Raw genomic sequence first — 13,802 nt, forward strand, 5'->3', positions numbered from 1 at the left:
AGCAAAAACTCTGTGTTGAAAACCGAACTTTGACTTAAACATGTTATAATTGGTTACTTTTACAACTTGGGACTTGGATGAAGATTTGTCTAATATCACATCTTGTTATATCTATATATGAAGGATTGTAGATGTTCCTTCTCAAATATCAACACTTACATCCTCCTTATTATAAAAAAAGAAGATATGGTATTGATTGCCAATGAGACAACTCTCCACAAGAGACCAAATCGACACAGAAAATAACAACTAAAGGTCACCATACGGCCTTCAACTATGAGCACAAACCACAGCTTTATAATTTTCCTGGAAATATTTCATATTCATGTTTTTTTTACATGTCTTGTAGTCAGTAAAATACAAAATGTGTATGAAGGATTGTAGATGATCTATCTCAAATATGAACGCTTGCAGCCTACTGCATAAATGTTGATGTAAAGATTTGATCCTTACTAATGTACCTAAGCTTTTCTATTTATGAGTTTGACTGTTCCTCTTGTATATTTCGTTCCTCTTTAATATATATCTTGCAGTTGGGAAAATACCAAATATGTATGAAGCATTGCAGATTTTCCCTCTCAAATATCAACACTTGCAGCCTACTGTATAAATGTTTGTGGAAAGATTTCATGTACCTATATATCCCTTGCAGTGAGTAAAATATCAAATGTGTATGAAGCATTGTAGATGTCCTCAAAGTTTGACACTTGCAGCCTAGTGAATAAATTTTCATGGAGAATTTCAACACATACAGCCTACTCTATAAGTGTCTTTTGGATATATTTCACCCTGACTAAAGTACCTATGCATGTCTAACCACATCTTCCTATATCTACTAACAGTCGATAACATATAAAATGTGCATAAAAGATTGTAGATGTTCCCTCTGGAATAATCTGAATATTTTAGGAAACCACTGACTCTATTTTATGAGCTTCATATACAATTATTTCAAGATTTTCCAAGTCTCCCTATCATAAGACTGTTTACATTTTCTTATCATCATCATAGACACAATATTTATTTCTTGTCAATAAAGAGATGAGGAATTTCATTATATATACAGAAAAGCAATCATATAGGACTGTTGCTGGAAAATTGTCACATTGATACAAAGTAAAAGTTATAATAAAATTTTAGAACTTTTTATTTCATGAAAATCAAACCTAAATAACATAGAATGAAAGATCCACTAAACTCAATACATTGTACAATTCTAAATATTCAAATACATAAATGCATGAACAACGTATACACATTCTTAACTACACAATAAAACTGCTTTGATTTGATTTTAAACAGCCAGGAATCTGTTTACTTTCACCTTTTAGATAACATTTTATACATAGAACATAAAATGTATTCATGTAAATGAATTCTATGTTTGTTTCTTTAATGATAACCATTTTCCGAGTAGTAAAAAGAAAAGTTCATCTTAAATGCATTTTAAATCATTGCACGTCTTCAATATATAAGAACACAGTTCAGTTGTCCTCCACATTGCAGATATTTTATCCAAGAACAAATTACAATATTAATTAATTATAACAAAAACACAGATCTAAGCACAGTAAAATAGTCTCCCCTGTTCTGTAAAGAATTCTTGTTCGTATTCTTTCTTAATTGTGTGGCTGGCACTAAGTCTTGTTTAACCTACAAAATAATATATGGTTCAGTTGAATATATAATTAGTCCAATACAATACAGAATTTCAATGCCTCAAACAGTTGTTATTTATTTTCCATCTAAGAATAAAGCGTGTTTCATCAGTGCAAAAACAGAACATAATCCCAAGATTGTATCAAATTGTAAAATTTGTAATGCAGAAATACAATTCATTTGTGAGACCAATCATTTAAATGAAAAGTTAAAATTATTTTTTTCTTTAGTAATGACTTTACACAGAACCATGACTCAAATGATTTACCTTTTTGTTTTATGAAATGACAATGTGAGAGAAAACAAGGCTTCATCATAACTATTTCTTTTTATCAAGTATTGGTAATAAGAATGTGTTGGTGAATATGTAAACTGTGATGATTAAAATATATAGTGTTGTGATAGACAAACATACCGAAGTGATAGACATACATAGTGTGGTGATAGGTAAACAAAGCATGGTGATAGGTAAACAAAGCATGGTGATAGACAATAGTGTGGTGATAGACAAACATACTGAAGTGATAGACAAACAAATTGTGGTGATAGACAAACATAGCATGGTGACAGACAACACATAGTTTCTTGATAGACAATAGTGTGGTGATAGACAAAAATATTGTGGTGATAAATACACAGACTGTGGTGAATGACTTATGTAGTGTGGTGATTGATTATGTGTGGCGGTAGATATATTATATGTGGCCATAATTATACTATGTGTTGCAGTAGATACATAATATGTGGTGGAATATACATTATGTGTGTGCCAGCAGAAGTATCATGTAGACATAGTTACAAGTACAATAACACTGAAACAATATATTTTTAAGGTTTACTCATCTTGAATGATAGAATCTTTCACTGACAGTTAGTATACCATATTTGCTACTTTTATTGAAAAGATATCTGACATGATATTTACATAAAATATTGCACGATATGTTGGAGCAGTTATTCTTTAAAAAACATTTCTTTTAAATTATTTCATTTCAACCAGGATTGTTTAATTGCTTATTAAATCTTTACATACATATGTAAAGAGTAAAGTGTCGGTGTTGACATGAATATCAATTATTTGGTCATTTTTTATAAATTTCCTGTTTACAAAACTTTGAATTTTTCGAAAAACTAAGAATTTTCTTATCCCAGGCATAAATTACCTTAGTCGTATTTGGCACAACTTTTGGAATATTGGATCCTCAATGCTCTTCAACTTTGTATTTGTTTGATTTTTAACTATTTTGATATGAGCGTCACTGATGAGTCTTATGTAGAAACGAAACTTGCGTCTGGCGTACTAAATTATAATCCTGGTACCTTTGATAACTATGAGTAATACTTTTAATTTTAATGAAGATTACCTTTTCTTTTTTCTTCTATATTCTATCTTTCAAAAATCTAGTTTCACTTTTCTGAAGAAAAAAAAATAATAACAATTGAGTCATTTTTAGTTTAAAATCTGAATAAACATAAACAGATTTCTGTACAGAAAGGTGGATTATTATCATGCTCATATCTACTTTTAAAATGATATAAATAGGGCTTTGAAAGGTATACCCAGTGGTGTGATAGAAATAATATATAAATTGAGGTGAAAATATACAGTGAGGTGATTGATTAATAAAGTAAGATGATAGGTGTTTATTTTGTGGAGATATACAGAGAGACTTTTGGGGCGGTCCACAGAGAGTTGGGGATATATATAGAGAGTGTGGTGATTAATATATGAAGTGAGGTGATTGATAAATAAAGTAAGGGGGTAGCGTTTGTATTATCCCGAGATATACATAGAGAATATTATGATACTATTATGATATATACATAATGACTGTTGGCATTGGTATGGAGAGTGTAGTGATAGACAATCATAGTATGGGGATAGCTATTAAGACTGTAGTGATAGATAATCATAGAATGGGGATAGCTATTGAGACTAGTGATAGATAATCATTGTATGGGGATAGCTATTGAGACTATAGTGATAGATAATCATAGTATGGGGGTCCCTATTGAGACTGTTGTGATATATATGAAGAATGTGGTGCTAAATACAGCGACTGTAGCAATGGAAGAATATATAATTTATAAAGCACCACACTGTATATATCTTTTTTCGAGTATTATTTTCTAAAAATACTTTACCATCACTATTTCTGAGTGCTGCTTGGTTGTAAATCATTTAACTATTCTTGTTATTTCACTTAAAATTAGATGAACCATTTCCTTTTTTCCATTTTCACCAATGACCTCTAAATCCCTGCAAAATGTTGTTTGGTATTTCTGCAAGAAGAACACAAATATAAATAATGAATTTGATAATTGCTACATAACAAGTATATAAGCTTATACAAACATATCTCAGTGGACATTGCATATCTGCATATCTCCTTCCACTGCAAATTATACAATGACCAGTACATTTCTCTGACTTAGAGAAAATACAACAAGTTATAGTATACAGTCTTGTGAAAAATAGATAAAGAATGATGATAGATATAATCATTGTGTTACTATAAATATGATATGATGGTGATAAATATATATAGATAGGTGATAAGTGTGGACTTAGTTATAGTGGGGTTATGTGTATATACAGTGAGGTAAAGGGTCCACAGAATAGTATTAAGATATATACAGTGTGATGATATATAAACAAAAGGATGATATATATATATATATATATATATATATATATATATAAACGAGTCTAAATTGAAAACTACGTTCAAACCTATGATTGCGTTGGATAAAAACCGCAATTTTTATACGTGTGCATGTCAAACAAATTTCGTTGTAGAAGGGTCTAAAAACAGCACAAACAACATTTTCCAAAAGACCAACAAAGTGAAAAAGTATTTTTAAACAAAACGCATTTGACTAACAGGTCGAACAACTGATGTTCTTTAACCCTGCTGATATATATATAAGTACGTCTGAGTCAGTGACAACTTTCCAACAGATTAATCCATCGGATTGCATCAATGATGGTGATACATGGCTGTGTACATAATGTATATACAACTCATCTAAACATCAATCCAACAATGTTAGATCTGTAAAATATATATATATACTATGTGGTGACATATATATCAATGGTGTTGTGATTGATTTAAACAGTGCAGTTAGTTAAAAGATACATACATGACATATGTGGAGGGGATACATATATAAAATATGGTGAAAAAATATCAACAGTGAGGTCAATAAAATATTTTCAGGGATGTCATATATATATAAAATGAGGAAATAGATATATAAATTTAATAGAAAGATATATAAAGTGAGATGATAGATATACAAATTGTGGTAACAGATACACAGTGTGGTGATATATGTATAAAATGTAGTGATAGATGTACAGTGTATTGATAGATATATTAAATAAGATGATAGATATATAAACTGAGATGGTGTATCAATTAAATGAGGTCTTTCTTATATAGAATGAAGTGATAGATATACAAAGTGTGGTGACATATATACAGTGTGGTGATAGATATATAAAGTGTTGTCACATATGATCAGGTAGGTGATAGATGTATAAAGTGTGATGATAGATATATAAAGTTTGATGATAGATATATAAAGTGTGGTGATAGATACATAAGTTGTTTTGACATATGATGAGTTAGGTGAAAGTTGTATATAGTGTGGTGATAAATATATACAGTGTGATGATAGATATATAAAGTAAGGTGATTAATGACAGATTGATTATTACACAGTGTGATAATTGATGACACAGAGTGGTAATATATACAGTGAAGTGATTGATGATACAGAGTGTTGAAAGGTAATACACAGTGGTGATACATATAAAGGGTAGGGTGATTGATGATACAGAGTGGTGAAAGATATATACACTATGAGGATTGATGATACAGAGTGGTGATAGATACATACAGAGAGTTGATAGCTATATACAGTGTGGTAATTGGTGATACAGAGTGGGGATAGATGTCTAGTATGGTGATAGAGATAAACAATATGGTGACTGATGATACAGAGTGGTGAAAGATATATGCACTATGAGGATTGATGATACAGAGTGGTGATAGATACATACAGAGAGTTGATAGCTATATACAGTGTGGTAATTGGTGATACAGAGTGGGGATAGATGTCTAGTGTGGTGATAGAGATAAACAATATGGTGACTGATGATACAGAGTGGTGATAGATACATACAGAGAGTTGATAGCTATATACAGTGTGGTAATTGGTGATACAGAGTGGGGATAGATGTCTAGTATGGTGATAGAGATAAACAATATAGTGACTGATGATACAGAGTGGTGAAAAATATATTCAGTTTGGTGATTGATGATACAGAGCGGTGATAGATATATACAGTAAGGTTATTAATTATACAGAGTGGTGATAGATATGTAGAGTGTGGTCATAGATATCTATTCCTCAATTTGGTGTCCTACAGATACAGTCCTACATATATCGCTAGGCTGTATTAATATACTATCCAGATATCAGTCATGTGGTGTGCTTTAATATGTTCTGTTTGTTTTTCAAATATCTCTATATAGCAATAAGAATCCCACCCATTTTCTGAAAAGATACACACACAAACACCAGTCTTTTCTACAATGACAATAATAGTTTTCAAAATTGAAATGTGTATGATTGTGCAACAAAATCAACCATGTTGAAAAACAAATAGTTACAATGATAGGTGCCGAACTGAATCATTTTTAGTTTTCAGCAAACATACACAGATTGCTGCAAATATAAATCAATCGTTAGTATGCTTATATCCACTTTCAAATTGGTATAAACATGGTTTTAACAGATACACATAGAGTTGTGATAGCCTTATACAGTAAGAGAATATACCAAACATATTAAGTATGGGGATAGAAAAAAATAAATTGAATTGAGGTGATATGTATATAGAAGGTAGTGATAGATAAATGAAGTGAAGATATCATGTTAGGTGATAAATATATAGACTGTGGTGATGGCTATATCATACGAGGTGATGGATATATAAATTGAGGTGATAAATAAAAAAAGTGAGGTGATAGATAAAGAAAGTGAGATGATAGATAAAGAATGTGAGGTGATAGATAAAGAAAGTAAGATTATAGATATGTAAAGTGTAGAAACAGATGTACAAAGAGAGGTGATGGATATATAAGTGTGGTGATAGATATAGAAATGTGGTGATAGATACATAAAGTGGTGATAAGATATATAAAGTGTACTTACAAATGTCTAAAGTGAGGTGATTGATATATAAGGTGTGGTGATCGATATAGAAAGTGAGGTGATTGATATATTAGATGTGGAGGTAGATATATAAAGTGTGGTGATAGATATAGATATAGTGAGGTGATTGATATATAAAGTTTGGTGATATATATGTTAAGTATGGTGACAGATATATAAAGTGTGGTGATATATATATAAAGTCTAGTGACAGATATATAGAGTGTAGTGATATATATATAAAGTGTTGGGATAGATATATATATAGAGTGTAGTGATAGATATATAAAGTGAGGTGATAGATATATATTGTGAAGTGATTGATATATAAAGTGTGATGATGTATATGTTAAGTGTGGTGACAGATAAGGTCTGGTGGATAAAAATAAAGTGTGGTGACAGATATATAGAGTGTTGTTACAGATATATAAAGTGAGTAGATAGATAGATATAGATATAGTGAGGTGAGTGATATATAAAGTGTGATAATGGATATGTTAAGTGTGATAATGGATATGTTAAGTGTAGTGACAGATATATAAAGTATGGAGACAGATATATGTAGTGTGGTGATAGATTTATAAAGTCATAAATAATGGAGTAAAATATATATCAAGTGAGGTGATAGATATATATGTAGTGAGGTGGTGGATATATAAAGTGTGGTGACAGAGTCTGGTGACAGATATATAAAGTGTGGTGACAGAGTATAGTGACTGATATATAAAGTGTGGTGACAGAGTCTGATGACAGATATATAAAGTGTGGTGACAGATATATAAGGTGTGGTGATTGATTTATGAAGTCTGGTGACAGATATATAAAGTGTGGTGATATATATATATATATATATATATATAAGGTGTGGTGATGTGTATAAGGTGTGGTGATGTATATATAATGTGTGGTGACAGATGTTAAAAGCGTGGTGAAAGATTTATGAAGTGTGGTGGCAGATATATAAAGTGTGGTGACATATATATAAAATATTGTGACACATATATAAAGTTTGTTGAGATATATAAAGTGTGGTAACAGATAAATAAAGTGTGGTGATAGATATATAAAGTCTTGTGACAGGTATATAAGGTTAGATGACAGATACATAAAGTTTTGTGATAGATTTTTAAAGCGTGGTGACAGATATGTAAAGTGTGGGTATAGATATATAAAGTCTGGTGACAGATATATAAAGTGTAATGATAGATATATAAAGTGAGGTGATAAATATATATTGTGAGGTGATTGATATATGAAGGGTGATGATGGATATGTTAAGTGTGGTGACAGATATATAAAGTGTGGTGATAGATATATAAATTCTGGTGACAGATATATAGAGTGTTGTGACAGATATATAAAGTGTGGTGACAGATATATAAAGTGTTGTGATATATACATAAAGTGTGGTGACAGATATATAAAGTGGGGTGATAGATACATAGTGACATTATGGATATATAAAGTGTGGTGATGGATATGTTAAGTATAATGACAGATATATAAAGTGTGGTGACAGATATATAAAGTGTGGTGACAGATATATAAAGTATGGTGATATATATATAAAGTGTGGTGACAGATAATATATAAAGTCTTGTGACAGATATATAAAGTGGTGATAGATATATAAAGTGTGGTGAAATATATATAAAGTGTAAATATAGATATATAAAGTGAGGTGATAGATATATATAGTGAGGTGATTGATATATAAAGTGTGGTGATGGATATGTTAAGTGTTGTGACAGATATATAAGGTGTGGTGACAGATATATAAAGTGGGGTGATAGATATATAGTGACATTATGAATATATAAAGTGTGGTGATGGATATGTTAAGTATATTGACAGATATATAAAGTTTGGTGACAGATATATAAAGTGTGGTGACAGATATATAAAGTATGGTGATAGATATATAAAGTGTGGTGACAGATATATAAAGTATGGTGATAGATTTATAAAGTGTGCTGATTGATATATAAAGTGTGCTGATTGATATAAAGTGGTGATAGATATAAAAAGTGTGGTGATGGATATGTCAAGTGTAATGACAGATATAAAAAGTGTGGTGATAGATATACAAAGAGTGGTGACAGATATATAAAGTGTGGTGACAGAAATATAAAGTATGGTGACAGATATATAAAGTGTGGTGACTGGTATATAAAGTTTGGTGACAGATATAGAAAGTGTTGTGGCAGATATATAAAGTGTGGTGACAGAATATAAAGTGTGGTGACAGATATCTAAAGTAGTGATAGATATATAAAGTGTGGTGATGGATATGTCAAGTGTAATGACAGATATATAAAGTGTAATGACAGATATACAAAGTGTGGTGACAGATATATAAAGTGTGGTGACAGAGTCTGGTGACAGATATATATAAAGTGTGGTGACAGATATATAAAGTGTGGTGACAGATATGTAAAGTGTGGTGATAGATATATAAAGTGTGTTGATTGATATATAAAGTGTAATTATAGATATATAAAGTGAGGTGATAGATATATATAGTGAGGTGATTGATATATAAAGTGTGGTGATGGATATGTTAAGTGTGGTGATATATACATAAGGTGTGGTGACAGATATATAAAGTGGGGTGATAGATAAAGACATTATGGATATATATAAAGTGTGGTGTTGGATATGTTAAGTATAATGACAGATATATGAAGTGTGGTAACAGATATATAAAGTGTGGTGACAGATATATAAAGTATGGTGATAGATATATAAAGTGTAATGAGAGATAAATAAAGTGTGCTGATTGATATATGAAGTGTGGTGACAGATATATAAAGTATGGTGATAGATATATATAGTGTGGTGATAGATATATAAAGTCATGTGACAGATATTTAAAGTGGTGATAGAGATATAAAGTGTGGTGATGGATATGTCAAGTGTAATGACAGATATATAAAGTGTGGTGATAGATATACAAAGAGTGGTGACAGATATATAAAGTGTGGTGACAGAAATATAAAGTTTGGTGACAGATATATAAAGTGTGGTGACAGATATAGAAAGTTCAGTGACAGATATATAAAGTGAGGTGGCAGATATATAAAGTGTGGTGACAGAATATAAAGTGGTGTGACAGATATATAAAGTAGTGATAGACATATAAAGTGTAGAAATGGATATGTCAAGTGTAATGACAGATATATAAAGTGTGGTGATAGATATACAAAGTGTGGTGACAGATATATAAAGTGTGGTGACAGAGTCTGGTGACAGATATATAATACGTGTGGTGACAGATATATAAAGTCTGGTGACAGATATATAAAGTGTGGTGACAGATATATAAAGTCTGGTGACAGATGTATAAAGTGTGGTGACAGATATATAAAGTCTGGTGACAGATATATAAAGTGTGGTGACAGATATATAAAGTCTGGTGACAGATGTATAAAGTGTGGTGACAGATATAGAAAGTTTAGTGACAGATATAGAAAGTGTGGTGGCAGATATATAAAGTGTGGTGACAGAATATAAAGTGTGGTGACAGATATATATTAAGTGTGGTGACAGATATATAAAGTGTTGTGACGGAGTCTGGTGACATATATATATAAAGTGTGGTGACAGATATATAAAGTCTGGTGACAGGTATATAAAGTGTGGTGACGGATATATAAAATGTGCATGTGGTGACAGATATAAAAGGTGTGGTGACAGATATATAAAGTGTGGTGACAGATATATAAAGTCTGGTGACATATATATATAAAGTGTGGGGACAGATATATAAAGTATGGTGACATATATATAAAGTCTGGTGAAATATATGATAAAGCGTATATAACATGGCAAAATCCGTATCACATGCCGCATCACCATCGACCAATATCATAAAGTGACAGAAGAGATAAATCAAGGTCCTAGATATATAGCAATTATCTATCATATTGAATACACCTTAATTATTGGTAACCCCGGTTGACCTGACTGCATAGAACTTTTGACGAATACAACAATCATTTTTCCTTTGTGGCTTCAGATATTTTTTTTACTTCAAAATTTTACTACAATTTGTGTGATATCCAGTAATGGTGGACAAATAGTGATAAGGTGCAGTGGCGGATCCAGGGGAGAGTTCAGGGGGGTTGGACCCCCCCCCTTTTTTTTAACGATCAATGCATTGGAATGGTGACTTATAGTTGGACCCCCCCTTTTTCAAATGGCTGGATTCGCCCCTGATAAGGTGTATGAAAAATCACCATCAACATCAAACCACTCTCGTTTTACAAGATTTGTTACATTTTCACCAGTTTCAAGTTTCATGTCCTATTAACACAAATCTATCTCCACATAGAAGATTTTTTTTCAAAAAGTGAAAGTAGAAATTAACGGATCCGCCCAGTTCCGGTCGCGCATGCGCACAAATACGAGGTTACAGTCCGGGTTACAATATCTATAACCTTGTATATTATATACCTCATTTCCTTATAAAAATTTGTTCTAGATCACTTGTGTGTTTGTTTTGCAAACTGTATCTGTAAATGGAATCTTCCTCCATAATAGGAGCACCTCGTATGAGTTTTCCTACACAATGTCAAATCAAATCAAATCAAATCAAAGTTTTATTTATTGTCGATAAATAGTAAAAAAAGTAACACAAGCTCTAGTGAGCTTTTAAAATCGACATACTATTAAATTACACACAAGCATATAACAAAGCACACATATTAAGGATGTACTTAGGCGAGGTTAGGTGAAAATTAATAAATTAAGAAGTTAAAATTAACACTATAAACTGGTAGAGAATCAATTAAGGATAAAAATAAGCTAAAAATATTGACAGGTCATGGACCTCCTTTTCAAGATATTTGAGATTAAAAATATGGCGGGAAAAGGCTGACTCGGACTTTTACCCTATATTTGCATTGGTATTATTAGTTCTCAAAACAAAAGAAAGAAAATTAAGAATCTTCTAAAATGTTGGTACCTTTCATGAGCTATTAAGTCTTGTATGAAAAAATAAATGGGTGTTATGGGGCAAAATATTTTACATTGTATTGTATGGAAAAACACCAAGGAGTCCGAACATTTAACACAAATTCCAAAACCTCACCTAAGTACATCCTTAAGACAAACATACATACATTACAGCAGGATATTAAAAGCACATACATGACACCAGAGACATATATACACATATTATGTATATATGTCTCTGATGACACTGAGACTACTATAACAGTGTTATAACTATATGTGTTATAGTAGTCTCAGCATGACATAAGCAAATAAAATAATACTGTTCATGTAGATAAAAATATAAAATCATAGATAGCTAATTTTAGTATTTAAAAAAGGGGAAGCAAAGCTATGCTCAAATCACTAATGGCATGCATTACATTGGCATGATCTACCATTCCAGTTCTGTATTAGACATGTTAGACCCTGTTCACACTAGCATTTTTTTTATCGATCTAATTTGAATCGATCTAAATAAAACCAGTTAGCGTTCACATTATCTTTAATCATAACGATCTGTATCGGTCTAATATGAACCACCGCGTTCACACTACAATTAAAAACGCAATCGATCTACCTTTTTGCCCGTAAAACTGTAAACACTGTGCATAAATAGAACTGATTTATCAAATGCATGTGCTGATACACTGATACACACACTTGGGGAAAAAATTGGATAAAGTTATTGTTTCTCTTGAATCACAATTTAAAATTTTGATACTGGTGTTATTGCAGTTTTCTTTAATTTTGAAAAAAATAACTGTAGCAACGAAGTTCCAACACGACGCCGGAAATACTGCGGTTCCTGCAAAGAAGAAAAAAATCAACATACGAAAAGAAGACACAGATTTCGCAAATCTATGCAATGGTGAAGACAATATGTTGACAGTTTGTTTTAAAGGTCTTTTAACAGAGAAATATTGATTAAACAACGAACTTCTGAGATAGTTTTGCCGCTATACATGCGCATACGTTATTTTCGATTCAATCGTACTAGTTTAAACCGATCTCTGCGTTCACATCTAAAGTAAGATCGGTTTACTTTAGATCGATTCAAACTAAACTACCTCTGTTGGTGCTTTAGTTTAGACCGATTGAAGATCGATCCAATGCGTTCACATTAGCCCTTAAATCGATCTAATGTGAACCGGTCTAGTTTAAATCGATAAAAATGTCCTAGTGTGAACGGGGTCTTAGATGGGAAAATTGAGTTAAAGAATTTTTTTGGCAGCTCATTCCATAATTAAGCAGCACTGAAACGAAATGATTTTAACCCGTATCTTGTAGTTTTAACTTTCGGTATGTCACATGTTTCCTTAGATCTAAAATTGTAACGTTGAGTTTTAATATTTATTAGGTCATGAAGATGAATATAATAGGCCAGACAAGAAATTAAATATAAAAGTCAATGTATTCAATTTTGGTAACTAAAACATTCTTTATGTAAATATGAACCAATAAAATAATATGCATCCAAACGTTTTCCTTAGAATGGTGGAGCTCCGTGTAAAACGATCAAAATTGTCAGTCACACAACAGCGATAAAAAATGAATCTTACTGATTGTCCAAATGACTGGTTTTGTGCTTATTTTCATTTCAAATAACACAGAGGAATATAATAGGACAGACAAGGAACAACAAATGCAATGCATATGCAATGTATTTAATACATTTTGTCAAGCAATTCTACAGGAAAGCTCCAAGCGATTGTACAGGAAAGCTCCGAGTGATTGTACAGTAAACTTGCAAGCGATTGTACAGTCAATAAAAATATCCGACATGGAGAAAATGAATATTTGAATTTCTACTGGGACAATGGCTTTGAAACTTTCAGACAGGTATAACTATATATCAGAAAAGGTACATGTGAAAATTGAGGTAGCAAACATTGATTTTTCGATGTTTATTTGACATT

General features: G+C 31.4%; 1 protein-coding gene and 1 long non-coding RNA gene across 2 annotated transcripts in view; both read right to left on the reverse strand.

The window, feature by feature from the left end:
• LOC143078977 (uncharacterized) overlaps positions 1–11,407 on the reverse strand; it is a 38,997-nt gene extending 27,590 nt beyond the window's left edge. The window contains exon 1 of the mRNA XM_076254056.1: positions 11,344–11,407. The gene's annotated coding sequence lies outside the window, so the exon portion shown is untranslated. The remainder of the gene's footprint in view (positions 1–11,343) is intronic.
• Positions 1,414–11,276, reverse strand: LOC143078976 (uncharacterized). Its single transcript, XR_012979318.1, has 4 exons — positions 11,127–11,276; positions 3,805–3,942; positions 2,417–3,074; positions 1,414–1,653 (listed from the first exon to the last, which is right to left on the reverse strand). It is a non-coding gene; the product is annotated as an uncharacterized LOC143078976 (long non-coding RNA).
• Positions 11,408–13,802: the final 2,395 nt, after the last annotated feature.

Source organism: Mytilus galloprovincialis, chromosome 6 (genome assembly GCF_965363235.1).
Source record: "Mytilus galloprovincialis chromosome 6, xbMytGall1.hap1.1, whole genome shotgun sequence".
In the NCBI taxonomy this organism is placed as follows: domain Eukaryota; kingdom Metazoa; phylum Mollusca; class Bivalvia; order Mytilida; family Mytilidae; genus Mytilus; species Mytilus galloprovincialis.